Source organism: Phyllobates terribilis, unplaced genomic scaffold, assembly GCF_046119375.1.
Source record: "Phyllobates terribilis strain yellow unplaced genomic scaffold, ASM4611937v1 Scaffold_4__5_contigs__length_816908805, whole genome shotgun sequence".
Classification (NCBI taxonomy): domain Eukaryota; kingdom Metazoa; phylum Chordata; class Amphibia; order Anura; family Dendrobatidae; genus Phyllobates; species Phyllobates terribilis.
This window is the reverse complement of record NW_027362764.1, coordinates 132,111,260-132,131,264: the sequence shown is the minus strand read 5'-3', so window position 1 is coordinate 132,131,264 and position 20,005 is coordinate 132,111,260. Positions and strand designations below refer to the sequence as shown.

Genomic DNA, 20,005 nt, shown 5'->3' with positions numbered 1-20,005 from the left:
AGACGATCCTAAAACAGCCTGAAGTCATTGGATTGTTGGATAGTGGAGTGGCAGTAACAATGGCGGATCATTGCAGATATTGCAACCTAGCCATGTATAAAGCTGGCCATAAATCCTAGAAAGTTGTAAGTGAATTGCCCGTTGAGCTGTTGGTAGCTAGGCCGCTGCAAGACCGCTCTTGAAATCCAACATCACCTTGAATAATGAGAACTGTGGTTTCCTTCCACTTAAAATAATATATATTATGCGGTCGCCAACTTGTGACTTTGGAGACACATGTGGCTTGAGGGCCCATGATGTGTGGCTCGCGGCTGGCTGCTAGCTTTATACATTAGCACCAGGTCTAGCAAATGGCTATGAAGAACAGGTCTCCTGATGGTGACTTTTGTGATCAACTCCGCACAGAAGAGCAGATCTGGATGAGCATATTCGGGCCTTGGGAGTGGAGAGATGAATTAAGTATGGTAATCTGGAGATAGGAGGATACCGCCAATTAGGAGGTGCTTCTAGTTGGGTGTAATAGTGTGGTGGGAGTGCTTGATACAAGAATACTGAATAGGGTCAAGGTGGGAACCCCTGAATGTAAGTATCCTGCCTCGGTGTGACTTATCGGGGAAGCTTTGGTTGTCATTATATAACTAATGTAAGGTGCCTAAGCGAGGTAGTCATGGGCAAGCTGCTGCTTCTGCATGCTCTAGCACCCTACAGGAAAATTGTGTCCCAGTCCCGGTGTGCTGCTGTGTGTGGGGTGCATCACACTTACTTGTGGCCCATAGGCCTCCACTGGCTCCAGGCTTTCATCTTCCAGAACCTTTGCAGCACACAATCCAGGGGACTATGTTAAAACAGTCAAACTTTAAGGCAGGAAATGTTAGGACCCACTAAGGCTGTGTGCCCACGTAGCGTTTTTCAAGCGTTTATGCTGCGGAATTTCCGCAGCGGAAACGCTTGTAAAACGCTAGGTAATCCGCACCCCATGGTCCCCAAGGGGATTCCGCATGTTCTATGCACATGCTGCGGATTTTTCCGCAGCGTTTATGCTGCGTACAAAAATCCGCAGCATGTCATTTAATTTTGCGGAAGTGCAGTGGAACTCCCGCCATTGACTTGCATTGAGACGCACAGAAACCGCGACTGTACATTTTTACAAGCGGCTTCTATGCGTCTCTATGTGCGGATGGTACTCAGTTCTGGAGGAGAGGAGACTCTCCTACAGACCTGGGTACCATTGTACCTGTAAAAAAAGAATAAAATAACAAATAAAGTTTATACTCACCTGTCCGGAGGCTTCTCTCTGAATGCCAGCAGCGCTGAAGGACCTGCGGTGACGTGAGTCATGTGACCGCAGGCCCTTCACCGCTGTGTATCGCAATATGCCGGCAGCCGGGAACCAGACAGGAACGAGCGCTGCAGCACACACCGGGGCCTCGTGGGTGAGTATAGCTTTATTTGTTTTAATTTTTACGGTTCACACTGTATAAATCCATGCTGTTTGCATGGATTTATACAGTGTGACCTAGTTGTCAAGCACTTTCCAAGTGATGCTATCGCCTGGAAAGTGCTTGTCAATCTGCATGCGGAAACGCATGTGAACCCGCATGTGGATCCGCATGTATTCTGCAGGAAAAACGCATGCACAATCTGCATGCGTTTTTTTCTGCCAGGGAGATGCAGAAATGCTGCAGAAATTTTCTGCTTCATTTCTGCATCGTGGGCACATAGCCTAAGAGGTTTGCCGTGACGTGGCAGTGGGTTTCATACAGTCTGATCAGAATGTTAAACTAAGAACCTCATGTTCAGTTTTCTATATTTTTGCCGAGAGGCATTAGATCAACGTATGTTTTTGGAGGTGCGGTCCATGCTTTTTTTTTCAGTCAAACTTTTACCTTGCAGTATATTACAATGGAGCATGTAGGATAGGGCACAAGAAGGTATAGTCTTTCCTACAGGTACCGGACATAACTTCAGCCCTAGTTCTCGGTCTGGGTAGAGCATCCCTCTTGCTAACTTTTCTAGCACTAGGAATTCTTCTCCACAACTGACAGTGCACCCACATTCCATCACCTTCCGCCTCTTAGAGAATGAGTCCATCTTTCCCTGCGGCACCACAGGCTTAGTGCACCCAAAGGCCCCGAAGTCCATCTCGAGGTCCCCAGACCGACAGACGCATTCGCACGGAAGGGTTCTATGGCAATCCAATGCCCCGAGTAACAGGCTCATGTTGACCCTAGCAGCCCACTGCTCATGGCCACTGCTAACACTTCTCCTTACTTTCCCTACTCTACTTCTTGTTCCTCACACTAAGCAGAGATTCCTAAAACCCCCCCATTATGGGCTGGCCTTAACTTTCACACTGTCTCTGTGCCTGCTGTGGTGCTAGGCAGACTTCACCTTTCACCTATATACTAGACATTGACATCTTGTGACCATTAGTTATTACTGCAGCCCACAGGGAAATTAACACTTGTGTTGCATGTAAACCACTAAGTTTATAGAGGCTATACTAATTAACATGGATTCTTGGAATCCTGGGGGAACATTACTCAGGGCGACCATTGATCATCGCTTCCACAGTCATGTGAGGTATTAGCTTCCAGCCACACACAACGACGACAGGGTCTCAAATAACAGTTGAACACGGTTGTTTAATTGAAGTGCAAGTCCAGCACATAAAACGAGTCTTTTCGGCAACAGGCTTTCAATACAATAAAGATAGTCTCTTCAATAATCACAGTTTGTTTCATCCACAGCAGTCATTGTTCCCAGTGCCAACTTTACCTTCTTAACTGCAGTGAGGTAGGGGTGGTGGAGAACAGAAGGATGAATCCAGCTCTTAGACATGGTGTTCACTCCTTTTTCCTCTGTTTAAGAACAATTAGCTCCCACTCCACTTTCCTTCTTGGGTAGTTACCAATAGTCTCAGTGAGAGAAGCTCAAGACTTCCATTAGCCTGGGGTAGAGGTTTGCATCCTTCCAGCTCACTCTCCAAACCAAGACTCACTTTACCAATCCTTATGGGGCAGGCCTGACCACTCACCCTAGCTGCAACTTGTTAACCCCTCTAGATGCTGGATGCTTTTAAAGACACCTGTCCAGTTCCTATCCGTCACACTTGTTCTGAGAAGGAAACATATCAGGAACAAAACATTATTCACATCCTACACATTCTATACCACAGTAGCATTAATGTCTTCAGGGGGAACATGGCAGCTGGTCCATCTCCTTACATTAACATTGGCTCTGGTATCACTACTGTTGAAGGGGAGAAGCGAAAGCTGGATGTCACTACTTGGAGGACTTTGAATGTGAATCGCGAACCTCTTAGAGTTGAATTTGGTTCTCAAGGTATGAAAGGTTGGGGACCACTTCTCTAAGGCAACTTTCCAGGAGCTTTTGGTATTACCACACCAATAACATTGCTGGATTGGTTAGTGAAAAACAAGTTCACACAACACTTTCTGGCCACAGAAGGATTTTCTAATAACATGAGAAAATGTCAGCTTTGAATCTTTATGTAAACGAGGCGGCAAGTGCACCGACGGCGGGCACATGTCTGGTCATCACAAAATTACCTACCCTGCCAACAAAAGGTACTTAATTAGCATCTTTCCCGTTACATTAAATATTTTGTTTCCAGCTTGAGTATATAAAGGTCAACATTGGAGGAATAAAACATTTTTTTTTTTACTTTTGTTACCCCGGTGAGCACTGCCACTTCTGAATATTTTATACCACATGTTTGCTGTAGTCTGGGAATAATGTGGATGATTGATGCACAAGTGGGAAATTAGTACACATTAGAGTGAGGACGCTCACATACACACACATATATACAGTTCAAACCAGAAGTTTCCATACACTATATAAAAAACACATATTCATGTTTTTCTCAATATCTGACATGAAATCAGAATAAACCTTTCCTGTTTTAGGTCAATTAGGAATACCATAATTTGTAATATTTGACAAATGCCAGAATAATGAGAGCGAGAGAATGTTTTAAGGCATTTTTATTACTTACTGCAAAGTCAAAAGTTTACATACATTTCATACATTACACTTGATACCATTGCCCTTATACTGAATGACTTGGGTCAAAATTTTGGCATATCCTTCCACAAGCTTCTCACAATAGTTGGTCAGAATTTGGGCTCATTCCTCCTGAGAAAACTGGTGTAACTGATCCAGGTTTGTAGGTCGCCTTGCTCGCACCTGCCTTTTCAGCTTTGCCCATAAATTTTCAACAGGATTGAGATCAGGGCTTTGTGATGGCTACTCCAAAACATTGACTTTGTTATCCTTAAGCCACTTTGTTACCATTTTGGCAGTATGCTTCGGGTCATTGTACATTTGGAAGACCCATTTTTGCCCAAGCTTTAACTTCTTGGCTGATGTCTTGAGATGTAGCCTCAGTATTGCCACATAATCTTCTGTTCTCATGAGGCCATCTATTTTGTGTAGTGCACCAGTCCCTCCTGCAGCAAAACAACCCCACAACATAATGCTGCCACCCCCGTGTTTCACAGTTGGGGTGGTATTTTTAGGCTTCCGAGCTTCTCCCTTTTTCTTCCAAACATAACAATTGTCCTTATGCCCAAAAAGTTCAATTTTAGTTTTATCAGACCACAGGACATGTGTCCAAAAATTAAGGTCTGTGTTCCTGTGTGCATTTGCAAACATTAATCTGGCTTTTTAGGTTTCTTTTGGAGTAATGGCTTCTTCCTGACAGAGTGGCCTTTCAGCCCATGTTGCTACAGTACTCGTTTCACTGTGGATATTGAAACAAACTTACCAGCTTCCGCCATCATCGTCACAAGGTCTATCGCTTTTGTCCTTGGGGTGATATGCACATGGCGGACCAAAGCACGTTCATCTCTGGGACACAGAACCCGTCTCCTTCCTGAGCGGTATGATGGCTGTACATTCCCATCTTGTTTGTACTTGCGTATAATTGTTTGTACAGATGAACGAGGCACCTTCAGGTATCTTGAAATTGTACCCAAGGATGAGCCAGACTTGTGCAAGTCCACATTTCTCTTCCTGATATCTTGTCTGATTTCTTTAGACTTTCCCATGATGCTACACAAAGAAGCAGTGTTTTTTTCCAGGTGTGTATTAAAATATATCCACAGGAGTGTCTCTAATTAACTCAGATGTTGCCAAAAAAACTATCATAAGCTTCCAAACACATGACATCATCATATGGGCAGTCCAGAATTGTTTAAAGGCATAGTAATCCTAGTGTATATAAACTTTGACTTTGCAGTAAGTAATAAAAATGCCTTAAAACATTCTCTCGCTCTCATTATTCTGGCATTTGGCAAATATTAAAAATTATGGTAATCCTAATTGACCTAAAACGGGAAAGGTTTATTCTGATTTCATGTCAGATATTGAGAAAAACATGCAGACGTATCTTTTTATATAGTGTATGTAAGCTTCTGGTTTCAACTATATATATAAAGGGGGAAGCCTTTCCCACCAAATGTGATTTAAATGAAACCTGTCATGTCCCCAAATACTATTAACCTGAAAATATGAGGTTAAACTGCCGGTTAATAGTGTTCCAAAGTGCGGCTGCTGTCCTGAAAGTGTGGATGCCGAGAGAAATTGGACTTTATTCCTCACGGCAACCATAGAGGTGTGGCTGGCATAGTTACAGTCTCCGCTCAGTTCACAGTGCGTGGCACTAACTGACAGCCGTCTCTACACTGATACGCTACTGAGACGGATGTCAGTCAATGTTCTGCCAGCACCTCTATGACGCCGGAATCTGCCAGTAGGAATAAAGTTCATTTCCTCCAAGTAGCTGGGCTTTCAGTACGGCGGCCGCACAGCTTTGGAACTCTGTTAAGCTGCAGAGTAACCCCATATCTACAGGTTAATAGCGTTTGGGGAAAAGACAGGTTCCCTTGAAGCATATGAAGCCAAGCTGGTTAGTGTCCTAGGAGCATTGCTGGTGGGTTTGGAGGATTTTTGTCACAGCGCAGAGTTGGGGCTGGTTCTACTGTAAGACCCAGACTGCCACAGAATCAAAAAGCTGCAAGGCAGACCCCAGCTTATTAGTGCGGGCCTTAAAGGGGTTGTCCAGTTTAAAAAAACAGGTCTGCAGTCACTCTATATGACGATATGCATACTCCTGGCCTCAATCTGACTAGATGGGTGATGCCTCTCTTAATGCAAATGTATTGAGAGAAGCCAGAAACAGTCTAATCGGATCGTGGCCAGGAGTATGCATATCACATACTTACGTTCATATGACCGTCGTTCCCCACACTACTGGAGAATCCCTACAGCGTACAGTTCGCACGATGTGAGGATTCACAAGTCTGCAGTCACATAGAGGGACTGCAGACTTGTCGGTTTAGACTGGACAATCCCTTTAAGGGGGTGCTGCTGGATTTGTAGCCACCAGTAGCAGGGAAGATAAAAGCATGCTTGAACCACTGCACATAAAAATCACCATTATGAATTGCCCCTGATCCCAACTTGATTATAGACTTAAATAAAGGCATTTTGGGTACAAAATATTTCTAACTAGTCCCGTTCTGGATAAACGGAAACATTACACCTGCAACATGCAGCTATCATCTACCTGCCATCTGAGATGAAGTAGTCACTGTTTGCATCTCTGATTATTCTGCCAGTGTTCTTGTCCAAGGTGCTGAAACTTCACCATTGAGTTCAACTAAGTTTCTTGCGGCAACAACACATTTCTAATATCACCTCTACATTAATGATTACAGAATATACAACTGCTGATAAGTATTTTATCTTTGAACTGAATTAGTGAATAATAAAGACTTGAAAATGCTTGTTCTGTCAAATCTCACAATGGTTTCACAGATTTTAATAGAAAGTACAGAAATTGTAATTCCCAGGTTTGACCACAAGAGGGCAGTGGTGTGTTGAAATCTATGGCCATGCCAGGAACCATATGTTACAAGTATCTTGTGGAAGTCAAAGTATTTGTAGTATTTGCTGGTAGAGCAGCTGTCATGTCCCCAGTGCAGCCAGGCTTCTCTGGTATTGAGACCGTAACGTGACCATTTAACCCATAGTGTGCAAGGAAGTCAGGAGCACATAGCATTGGGGTCAAATGCATTGCCTGAGTTCCTCTCCTGCACAAGCCTTTAAAAAGAATTGTTTAGGCTGCTAATTTAATGACTTGACTACCTAACATATATTTTTTTTAAATGATCTGTCTCTTATTTTGTCTCCTACCATGACCTACTTCATCCCCTCCCCCTGTGTAGAATTAGGAGCAAGTGTTTTTTTGTTATTTTTTTTAGAAAGGGAATCCAATGGTGACCTTATTAGGGCCTACTGGGGTCATGTCTGTGCTTTTGTAAGAAGGAGCAGGTTACTAAAACCAAATATCTTTGTGCCTGGAAGAGTTGTCCTGATAGAGAATATAGTAAGACGACATTTAACGCAATGTCAAAGTTTGAGATCAGGGTCAAGTTTTCTGGGAAATACTTTCTGCCCAGTGACCGTGGATCAAACCTATAAATGTAACTCTGATATTGATAGTATAGTAATCAGTAAATATTATATCACTACTATTACGTGTGCTGCTTGGTGACACTTCACTACATTATTCTCAGCACACAGAGAAGCTCAGTGGAAATGGAAGGATTCCAAAACAATGGCAGCAATTTGCAGACCACAGAACTTATAGATATAGCAAAATGAGAGCAGCCATAGCAGAGAAGTCATAAACCCACAATTGGGATGTCTGTCAGTTAATATGTAATAGAAAAAAATAAGGAAGAAGAAAAAGAATCACCGACGTTTCGATCTGTCCTGAACCTTTGTCATAGTGGTGTTCAGCCAGCGCACTGGACGGGAACCGGACACCACCATCAAGAAGATCTGGGACGGATCCAAACGTCGGTATTCCTATGTATTCTGCCTTATTTTTCCTATTTTTCTACTACATATCAACTAACAGACACCCGAATTGTGGGTTTATGACTTTTCACCTATACTGTTTCATCTAAGTAAAAGACTTTATTTTATAGACTTCATTGCAATATGTACAAACAAGTGCTATAGTCTCAATATTTTCGTATCCCACTGTATGGGACAGAAAAATCTCCAGACTGTCATACTGCCATCAACGCCACCATGATCTTCTCCTACATGGTGATGCTCTATTCAGAGGTTCATAAAATGTACCAATAGTTTTAATCATCCCTGTTATCTATTATAAATTCAGCATAGCAGTGGTCAGTGGTGTATCTTGAAGCTTATGGACCCCAATGCAAAATCTAAAAAATGTTCCTGAATTTTCACAGGTCTCTAATAGTACTGGTCTCCTCATATGGGCCAAAGGGACCTTTTCGGTCCCCTTGGATTTAGGGTCATGGATGTAACTGAATCTCTTGTACCTAACATAGTTATGCCCGTGGTAGCAATCTCCAACTTTTAGCTTGTTCCCAGAATACCAACAGTTCAAGCAGGAGAGCCATATGTTGGGTATCACTGTCCTAGAGTTTAAAGGGAATCTGTCAGCAGTTTTTAGCTATTTAATCTGAGAGCAGATACCTAAACAAAGGTCCTAGAAAAGCCAATCTGAGAGCAGCATGAGGTTGGGGCTGAGCCATAGATTCCAGGGATGTGTCACTTATTAGGCTATGTACTGTTGTTTCAATACAATGAGTGTTTTATCAGCAGGACATTATCACTGTCCAGACTGAAGCCTGTGTGACACCTGGTAGAACTCCGCCTCCAGCACTGGCTATCAGCTCACTGTCAATAGACAATGTGCATAGAAAGCTGTGATGTGGGCGGCGTTAGTTTTCTCAGCTCTGCTATAAGCTAAATCTAAAAACTCTGATTGTGTCACAACTGCTGCACCCAGTAACCTAAGTGATACATTACTGGAATCAGGGTCTCTTTTCCTACATTACGCTGCTCTCAGATGAGGGAGCAAAAACCTGCTGACAGATTCCCTTTAAGGTGTATCTCCTTTGTGTACTACAGTTTAAAATGAGGAAGAACTTCCAAGACTTGTAATCTGACTATTGTGACTATTTTGTAGGGTTGTACACTATGTACTTTTCCCCCCAATGTATGCTCCTTTAATAAATGATCAAACTTGACCCTCTTTTCTGCGTCTAGTATGATTGGTAAGCATCTTCCTGACCTGTCTTCAGTATACATGTGTCTGATTCAGAACTTATTGCCACCAATAAATTGATATAGGAGATTGATTAATATGGCCTCGATCTCACAAAAGTCTAAGGGAAGCAAAAATAACATTTTACTGTAAAGCTCTGCTAAAGCCAGAAGAAAACTTACCACATCTATTAAATACTAAATGAAACACCATATGGTTAAAAACAATAGTAGTATACAGAACTTCTCAATTATACAGAGTGCAGGGTCCTTATTCTGATATATTTGCATGTAAGGAGCTGGTATATTAATGCTCTGAATAGATAGCTAGGGTGAAGTTTAATGATTACTAATCATAAATTAGCATATAGTCTTGGAAGTGTGCTGCATCTAGCATTATTTTTTTATATAATTTTTTTAACCAGGAAAGTTCCCCTTGACAACCGCTAGGTGGCGACATAACTCCAGCCTTAAAATGACTTCTCAATTAGTTGCTGTGGGAGGTTCAGAGCAGGGAGTGACTCCAGCGAGGAGAAGCTTCTTGCCTGACATCTTTCGAGTCCCCTGCTGTCCCTATTATAGTGATTACATGTTAAAGCTCACACCTGCGCTGAGAATTTATTGTCAGGTGGAGAGCAGCTTGTGATTTCTGGATGAGAGTCTAGCACTTTGATGCCACCAGCAGCTAGCTGCACAGGCTGAAGACGACAAAACTAGAGTTTTGCAAGACTTGTGGTTGATGTTTTAAAGTTTCTTCTTGTGGATTGATTATTGGTGGGGGCTGGAGACTTGACGAAGAAAGAAGTCTACCTGGTAAGTTGGCTATCTGGCTTATGGTGATGGGTGATAGAAAACTTCTATGAGATCCAGTTCCTTCTGTTGACTTGAGGAGGTGTGCTGATGACTAGTACTAACCTGGTCTTGTATTGACTGTAGAAACTAGAAGGTCTTAAAAGTAACCTGGAGATGTTGGGTTCTAATTGGTGTCTACCTGGAAACTAAAGAACTGAAAAAAACCAAGGCTGTGAACCTTCACCACATTCATGCACAGGACTCTCAGTCTTGGAGGGAATTCCATCAAAAACTTGGATGACCAAATCGTTGGTGCCTGATATGAGAAAGACCTCCCAGCTCTGGAAGTGTTGAAGGCAGCTGCTGCCTGGCTCATTCCTAGGGAGTGGTTACCTTGAGACCAGTCCTGAGTTGCTGATCAGAGATCATTCATCCTGAGGGTTTGCAGTCACACAAGGCTCAGCAGGTATTTAATGCTCCTCTATTCTACCCCCTCTGGACCAACCACTGCCCTCCTCATCAGCCTGGCATAGAACAGCAGCAGGGGGTGGTGGTGGAGGACTACCCCTCATTTTGTGCCTCCCACAAAAGCAACATGAGCTGGGTCTTTAATTGGACTAAACACCAGGGCTAGAGCAGAACAGTTTGTGGACTTTATCCCAGAATTTATTATCTGCAGATCTAGGCAATTCTAGAGACCTACTGGACAATCACTGTAAGTATCTGATCCTCTTATATGCTTATATAGTAGGGAAGCATTGACTTCTGGAGTCCTGCTCATCCAGGAGGGTCACCAACTACTTGAGTGATTAAATTAGCATTTTTTCAATACAAATGTCCTTGACCTTCAAGCTTTACTAAACTTGACTAAAGAGCTTACTGCTACCTTCCTATGTAATAACATTCACACCTGTCCATTCACAGTTAGAGATGGGGTAGAACATAGAATAATAGATTTATAATGTATCTGGAAGACACCCCAGACTATGTGAGAGTGCAATATAGGAGCAAAGGACCGGCTCTAACATTAACTGTAACCTTGCATGGAGAATTAAAATCCATTAAATATCAAGCTTTTTGCTCCCTCCATAATAATTACTATTCAATTAAATTATGTGGGATGGGTGCAAAACAGCAGAAGAAGTGGTTATCCAGCTGTACAGTATAGAGCTCATCCTGCCCATGTGATTATGTAACTGAATTATCCTACAAGCATTGCTGCTGGCTACACTGGAAGTGCTGGAAGTGTGCTGCTCCCTCCATGCATTGATCCCCTCTGTGTATTACAGTATGCTTCACTGGGACGGATCTGTCATTGCCAGTAGTGATACTTATACTGTTATCACTACTATTAGTGTGCAATCAATAGGTTATTATAGCAATTCCAGTATTAGATCTGACATTACACTATTGTTACACTACTGTAATTAGTTTTATCTCTGCTCCTTTCAAATTATGAAATGTCATCACACAGTTTGTTACTATAATAGTATTTTAGTATGATGCGGATGTGTCATTGCTGCTGGTGATTTTTAATGATACTATTATTATACTATGATTATCACTGCTACATCTAAAACTGCTACAATTACTACTGTTATACCAGAATTATTACAATTTACAACTATTACTATTGCATTATTTATGCTAATATTATACCACTGAACATCTTCTTCTTCTGCCTCTTCTTCTTCCCCTTCCTCCTCCTCTTCTTCTACTTCTTCTTATTGATAGTAATACTTTTGACCAAGTATTACAACTATTACTACTACTGCTACTACTACATTATTGTTATTTATGCTATTATTATACCAATATAACCGCTATAATATGATTAGAACTTGACATTAATGAAAATATTATTATTATTATTAATAATAATAATAATAATATTGGCCAAGTATGACAACTCTTACTATTATACTAACTTTTTCTATAATATTATTATTACTCCTATAATAATAATAATAATAATATTTTACACCAATGCTTTGGAGTTTCTGTAAAGCACCCTGGTATGTCTAAGGTTAAAACAAAAAATAATGTATTATTATTATTTATTATTTTGAATATTATTGCAATTTATTTACTTCTCTATTTAAGAGCAATGTGCAGTGCAGTGGGACACATCAGCCATATAAAAATAGGCTGCTAAAGAAAAGTTTATTGATATATTACTGATAGTAGAAATAATGATGTTTGCGTCTTTTCTCTGATGATCGATGTATGCCATAGTCTTGTGTCAATAGTTAATGCCGCTCACTTAAGAAAACACTTAGTGGATGTAGACAGGACATCATATCAGACTGTATTGTGAAAAGTGCATATTGATTATTGCTTTGCCATACAGCAGATTGAGGAATTATCAATATGATATCAGGTTTCTTTTCTCCACTTACAATCTTAGTAGCAGCATTGAGGGGGAATTGGGGAATACAGTAGTACATTGCATAAAATACAGGACAGAAGTAATGTATATGCTGGAGGGCGGGTGGTGGGGGTGTTACAATGACTTCAGATGTAACAGTTGAATGTGTAATTTAATTCTTTTAATTAGGCCCAATGATACGTCTCAGAGTTAAGGAGGTTTACCTGCAGTCCTATGTAAAATCTGAGTTAAGACATAGTGACTCCTAGCTATTTATAATCTCTGCTAAGTGCATATGTGTTTAGTCTGTAGTTACATAGAGATGAAATATTCTGTGTTGGTGCTGATGGTGTCAGATATGTTCATCTGATAAAAAGCCCGTAACGCATTATTAAATTGTATTGCAGGCTACTTGCATGCTGGGAAATGGTAATCAGCCTGTGCAAAACAGGGAACCAGGAGTTTTGTGCTTCCGCTGATTAAAAAAAATATATATGTGTATATATATATATATATATATATATATATATATATATATATATATATATATATTACACACCCACACGTATACAGTATGTACATATAATATACACACACATATATATATATATGTGTGTGTATATGTACATACTGTATATGTGTGGGTGTGGAAAAAAAATAAATAAAATATATATATAATATACACACATATACGTATATATATATATATATATATATTAGTATGTATGTACAAAGATTGCGTGTGTGTAGCGACCATTTTTGTTACAATAATACCTAGGAATAAGTCTGATTGTATAGAGGCAGTCTTAAACCCACAAAGTAATTTCCTTCATTATTGCAAAATGATTTTGGTTTGGAATTGGAAAGGTGCACATAGAATTTGGATATTTGGATACATTTTTATCCATCGCCCAAATCTATCCCCAGATGAAGAGAACAGATGGATGGAATGTTAATTGCTCTCTGCTTCCTGCCCTCTGTTCACACCTGGTGTCAGTGGCTCTTTGTGCTTTATTTAGGATTAATCATCCCTCAGGACGTTTTTTTTTTTACCTGACGAATCTCTAGGGGCACAAATTAAAGTCGCCTGGGTGCGGCAGTGTGCTCTGTCCAGACATGACTATGGCTGTAATGCGCTCTGCTTTTCCATTATAAGATCGGTGGTTTTTTTTATACAGCTTTTATCATTTTAATTTCATCATGCTAAAACAAGGACGCAGTGTCCAGTGAGATCAGTGAATGTATTTCAGAGTAGACTTAAAGGAGCATCTTGAATATCTGCTCGCTCCTGAAGGCTTTTGTACGCTGAGGCCCTGATTCATCCAGACATGTGTTCTGCACGTGAGTCTTGTGCGCCGGAGTAGATCTAACAAATTTCGCCGCACACCTTTTAATGAATGGGCACATTTTTCAGCTGTCATGTGACACCACAATTGTACACCAGTCAGTTCTGACGTAATTTATGGCACTTTGATGGGCGTTCTCAGCCATGTCCCCCCTCCAGGCAGAGATCCATCCACTATTCAAAAAATTGGCCAAGATTAGAAAAAAAATGCCCAAATCGCAATTTTTTTGCTCAACTAAGACTTGCAAGGGCAGAAAACTGGCATAAACTGATTGATGAATAAGTTTTTATTCGGCTCTGTAGCATTACCGTGTAGTTCTTTATTTTTGGACATCTGGAATTGCCCAGAAGTCACGGTAAGATCAAAGAAATTTCCAATGTTTCTTGATACAAAAAAAAAAAAAAGTTCCAGGAAACTTTTCAATCATGGTCCGATTTTGGGGCCAGTCACAAGGTTGCTTGCAACTTTTTTCACCGCAGGGAAACACTGATGTTGTCAAGTTTTGGGATTTTATCTTCACTACTTGCAGATAATGGTGTGAATTCTCACGCTGTGGATTTAGTTGCAGAACGTTCTGTAGCTGGTACCATTCATCTTTCTAGAACTAATTTTCTTTTATCGCCCCTTAAGTTAAGTGACCCATTTCTCTCTGCTTCATCTGAAAGTGGAGGTGATATATTATGTTCTTTTGGTAACACTGGAATCATCGTATATAAAATATCAATATGATCATGGACGTGTGGTCAGAATTTCGGGTGGTAGCGCATATTGAAGAAGTCAGGTAGGATTTGATGTGTTACACTTATCATGCTGCCTTAGACCTTATTGAATTACAAGACTGAACTCATATGTTCTTTCCACTCTTTGCACACTGGCATTGATGCCCAGTCTTGGAAAAATAATTTGCTGATGGGCAGCCAAGTGTGAACGCATCACAGCAGTATGGTCTAAGTGGGTGAGAGGTTCCTCACCACCAGACTAAAGTGGCCACTGGATAAAGGTATTAATTAATTGGATTTTTTTGTGGCTTATGTTTGCTGTTCAGTAAAAGATGACAGTAATTTACAGAAAGGTTTATAGGATTAGTTTTTTGAAGGATTAAAATAAATAAAAAAAAATCCTAATAACTTTCATTATCAATGAATAATACATAACTGTATTTAGCTTTGGTGTAGTCATGGTTCATGTATTGCTTAATTCATATTGTTATGTGAAATGTGATCAGTGTTAGATTGGTGGGGATCTGACCCTAGGGACTTCTGAGGATTGTTCCACACAACTCATTCCCATTGGGTTTCCTTTATTAATTCAAATGGCTCCCACCAACCTTAGACTGGATTCACATCGGCATGTGGTCAAGCAAGAAACATGTTTTCCAAGAGGTTTCGCCCAAGTTCTGGAGATCTGGCAACTTTTTTAGGATTGTGAATGGTCTCCGCTTTTCTCAGACGCCTTCCGTACATTCATAGAGAATTGGCAACTATGCCTTTACGTTTTAGAGTATTTTGGAGATGTGTAAAACTAAAAACGAAGCCCAAAGGAAAAATGGCAATAACTCACTGGGACCTTCTCTTGGAAATGCATTTTTATTCTGAGAATTTTCAATAGAAAAACAAATAGTTGGAGCTATACTTGGGCTTCATTCAGATGGCTTTAATAACATACATATTATGGCTGAAACACATGGGGAAGTTCCACTGTTCAACTCTTCTGAGTGTCATGAGTATTTTTCATCCAGGTTTCATCAGTGTTTGCTTAGTTGTTACCATCAGTTTTTCATCAGTTTGGTCAGTTGTTACCATCAGTTTTTCATAAGTTTGGTCAGTAGTTACCATCAGTGTTTTTTCATCCAAATTTCATCAGTGTTTGGTCAATTCCCAGTTTTTACCATCAGTGATTTTCACAGATGAAAAAATGACTAAATGAATTGCAAAGTTTCTTCTCCCCATTGCAATGTAAATCACGGAGAGCATTCGGATTGGGCACTGATGCCATTTGTGTGCTGTCTGTGATCTTCATGGAGCTATAGGCTTGTATGGGTAATTTTCATAATTGACTGCTATAAAAAATATATTTTCATGATTTATTTGCGTACATGTGAACAGCCCCATAGATTAATTATAATGGCTACATGTTTTATATGTTAAAAACATATATAGAGCATGTACACGTCAATGAGGCCTTAAAGGGCATTTGTCAGTAAGATCAACACTTGTAAGTCGTCTATATGGGAATGCAGGTCAATTAATCTGGCACAGAGATCTTTTCAGTTCATATGCGTATAGGAAAATTGTGGATTTCTTGGGAACTAATCATCGGATTGCAGCTATCAAGTTATCATTTTATTCAGCTTCCTATGACCTACATGCCCATATAGACGGCTTAGGAGGGTTGATCCTACTGACAGGTTCCCTTTAATTGAATTGCGAGAAATTAATTTGTTATAGCCATAATACACACCAATCTAAATGAAGCCTTAGGTTCAAGATACTATTAGACCACAGTTTTGATATGGAATAAATACCAAATCATTATTCTTATGCAGCAAACAATGCTAAAAGAGGTGTAACGTGAAGCTTCTGGACGCCAATCCAGTATCCTTCACCATCATTTACCTTTTCTAGTAATGCCGTTCTTTCATGTGACCTTTGCAACCCCAAAGAAACCAGGGCCTGGGTGTGTCCACAATAGCACCCCTACACCTATAGTTACCCCACTGAAGTCTACCTTTCTTCTTTGGTGTGACCTTTTAATTGCATGATTGACTTCTAAGAATTCAGTGCTAATGACGGCCCCAAGTCAAATTGTCATTATTACCCTGGAATCTAAAGTATTTATCTGTTATGAGTCCTGACTATAATCAATCAAGAAGAATACCTGGAAAATGTAAACGTTGCCAAATATTTACCGATGGCTGTTCAGTAGAATCTGAGTGGAGTGGAGAGATGGCCGGCTGTGCATTTGCCAATTCTCTCCAATTAAGGCCTCGATCAGACGACCATATAACTCGGACGAGTGCTATCCATTGTTTTGACGGACAACACTCATCTCTATGTGGGGCTGTGCACATGTCTGATCTTTTCCTTGGATCAAGTCGGTGCACGATTTGCCTGCAATAATCGGATGGCACTTGCCCATTCAACTCTATGGGTCTGTGGAAAACATCGGACCGCATTCGTATGACATCTGATATTCACGACTGACATTTCAGATAAGGTGAAGAAACTTTTTCTCTCCACCTCCAAGAAGATCAGATCCCACTCTGATCGTCCTGTGGCCATAACATAAATGCTTCTTGTGTAACAAACCCTTTAGGTCAAAGTAAAAAGCCTATTGACGTTTATGAAAAAAAAATACCATGAAAAGCTCTTACAGATTTAAAAAAAACAAAAAAAAAAACACCTACCATAAACCCAAAGGCTACGTGTAGAGATATTTATATATTTTGAAAGACTTAACAACATATATCTCGCCGCAGCAATTTTGGTTCATAAAAATGCATGAGAAGAACTAAAAATGCGCTTAAAGGCTGGGTGAGACCGGCCTGGGTAACGTTATTGAGTCACAGAGCACTTACTACAATTAGGACAGGGCTCCAAGGCTTTTTTGAATGTGTCGGAAGTCACACAACTTTTTGCAACTTTTGCTCCCATAGGACTGAATAACATCGTACAAAATATGTAACCTAATTTTTCCAACACAGTAAATACTCTTGTGTGTCAATCATGCCTCCTCTGTCAACCAAAAGCTGCAAAGCTATAGCTCAAGATGCTACTGAAGATAAGGGTCACATTTTAGAATTTGAAGTAAAATCCAGACCTATAACAAATAATAAGAATTATTAATATATACTAAAATGCAGAATTGGATGTAGGGATGATATGGGATCTGGATGTTATTAGTTTGCAGCCTCTGTATTATTCATTTTCCAATATCATATTTCCAGTAAACTCATATCCTTTGTCAGAGCGATCTGAAATATATCCATACATAGATGTATCTGAGATTCTTCCTGCTATTAAATGCCAGCTCAGATTTATTGTTCACTTTCTTGGCACAATCACGTAAGATGGGTAATGTTGGACAGACTACAGTGTGTCTGAATGACATTGATAGTTTAATAGGATATTTTAGGCTGTGATGTTATATGATTTATTGTTCAGGCCTTGCTTTTCCTGAACCATCGTGTTCCCATGTTTGTTAAGACCACAAAATGTTTAGTGTTACATGAGTCTGAGTTTCACCATTACGCAATGTGCACATGGAGTTTTTTTTTTTTTTGAGCCCATCTGCTTTAAGGAAATCGTGAAAAACTCTTTGAAGGAGAACCTGATGGAATCCGCTCCAAACTAAGCATTGTACAATCAAGGAAAAAAAACTCTACAAAACCACTTCAGTAAACAAAAAACTCCTCTAAAAATTCGACGTCTTTTAAATTCAGGTGAACTTGCCGAGCTTTTCAAGCAGAAGACGCTCCAGGAAACTTATATTTTTTTTCTTAATGTGTCATTTTTTTTGGTCCTGTCCTGAGCATTTTTTTATAGTTTTATTTATCAGGTTGTCCTATGGTTTGTGTGACATCTTTTTATTGTCATTTTTCCCGTTATTTTTTTCACTCTATTATATAATAAAGAAACCGCTAGCATTTTTTAAAGCAAAAATGATAGCAAAACGCTCCAAAACACATCGGGGAACTTTCCCATTGACTGGTATTGCAAAGTTCAGAACGTCTTCCTTGCGGAAAATGCCAGAAGAATGGACCGGTCACTTTTTTAACCGCTTCCCGTTTTTAGAATCCAGCAGTGGTTAAGGGACATTCTTATATAGAAATGCTTTTTTATTCTTTTGTTTGTTTTCTGCCTGAAAAAGACGTCGTGTGCACATACCCCAAAGAAGGGACGTTTCTTGAAGCAGTTTCCACAAGAAAACACGTCGTTTTTGATCGCTTTAAAACAGTTCCATGTGCATACGAATATCCTTACGGGCTTTAAAAAATTGTCATAGAGTGAAATATTTGATATATTACGTTTTAAAGGTGCTTTTTTTTATTTCACCCCTGAAGTGGTATCACTAATGTCTGTTGCCTGCCTGTAGAAAAATACTTTATTCTTTTCTTCCCTGCTCCGCTCCTGTCCATCTCCACCATCTTGTGACAGCAGGTCCTGATGGACTGGAATTCAGAGCTAGCAATCATTAGCTCTCTGTGTAAGTCTATGAGGGCCTCGTTCTAGCCTTGTTCTTGCTCTCATAGACTTACATTGAGAAGTGACCTCCGTCTTGCCCTATAAACACTGCAGTGATCCAGCTAGTCACAACTAGCAGAAAACGACTGGAGCAGTGTGGAGTACAGAAGAAAATGTGATCGTCAATATACACTGATCAAAAAAATAAAGGGAACACTTAGGCTGGGTGCCCACGTAGCGTTTTTCAAGCGTTTATGCTGCGGAATTTCCGCAGCGGAAACGCTTGTAAAACGCTAGGTAATTCGCACCCCATGGTCCCCAAGGGGATTCCGCATGTTCTATGCACATGCTGCGGATTTTTCCGCAGCGTTTATGCTGCGTACAAAAATCCGCAGCATGTCATTTAATTTTGCGGAAGCGCAGTGGAACTCCCGCCATTGACTTGCATTGAGATGCACAGAAACCGCGACTGTACATTTTTACAAGCGGCTTCTATGCGTCTCTATGTGCGGATGGTACCCAGTTCTGGAGGAGAGGAGACTCTCATCCAGACCTGGGTACCATTGTACCTGTAAAAAAAGAATAAAATAACAAATAAAGTTTATACTCACCTCTCCGGCGTTTTCTCTCTGAATGCCAGCATCGCTTGAGGACCTGCGGTGACGTCACAGTCATGTGACCGCAGGCCCTTCACCGCTCTGTCTCGCGATATGCCGGCAGCCGGGAACCAGCCAGGAAGCAGCGCTGCAGCCACGCCGGGGCCTCGGGGGTGAGCATAGCTTTATTTGTTTTAATTTTTACGGTTCACACTGTATAAATCCATGCTGTTTGCATGGATTTATACAGTGTGACCTAGTTGTCAAGCACTTTCCAAGTGATGCTATCGCCTGGAAAGTGCTTGTCAATCTGCATGCGGAAACGCATGTGAACCCGCATGTGGATCCGCATGTATTCTGCAGGAAAAACGCATGCACAATCTGCATGCGTTTTTTTCTGCCAGGGAGATGCAGAAATGCTGCAGAAATTTTCTGCTTCATTTCTGCATCGTGGGCACATAGCCTCAAACAGAATATAACTCCAGGTAAATCAAACTTCTGTGAAATCAAACTGTCCACTTAGGAAGCAGCACTGATTGACAATCAATTTCACATGCTGTTGTGCAAATGGAATAGACAATAGATGGAAATTATTTG

General features: G+C 40.5%; 1 protein-coding gene across 11 annotated transcripts in view; it reads left to right on the top strand.

Annotated features, from left to right (window-relative positions):
* The first annotated feature begins 9,637 nt into the window (after positions 1-9,637).
* Positions 9,638-20,005, top strand: part of LOC141265097 (sodium channel protein type 5 subunit alpha-like) — a 558,194-nt gene continuing 547,826 nt past the window's right edge. For 9 of the 11 annotated variants that reach the window (XM_073677744.1, XM_073677742.1, XM_073677741.1 and 6 more), the window contains exon 1: positions 10,390-10,630. The gene's annotated coding sequence lies outside the window, so the exon portion shown is untranslated. The other 2 variants (XM_073677736.1, XM_073677738.1) reach the window with 2 other exon arrangements.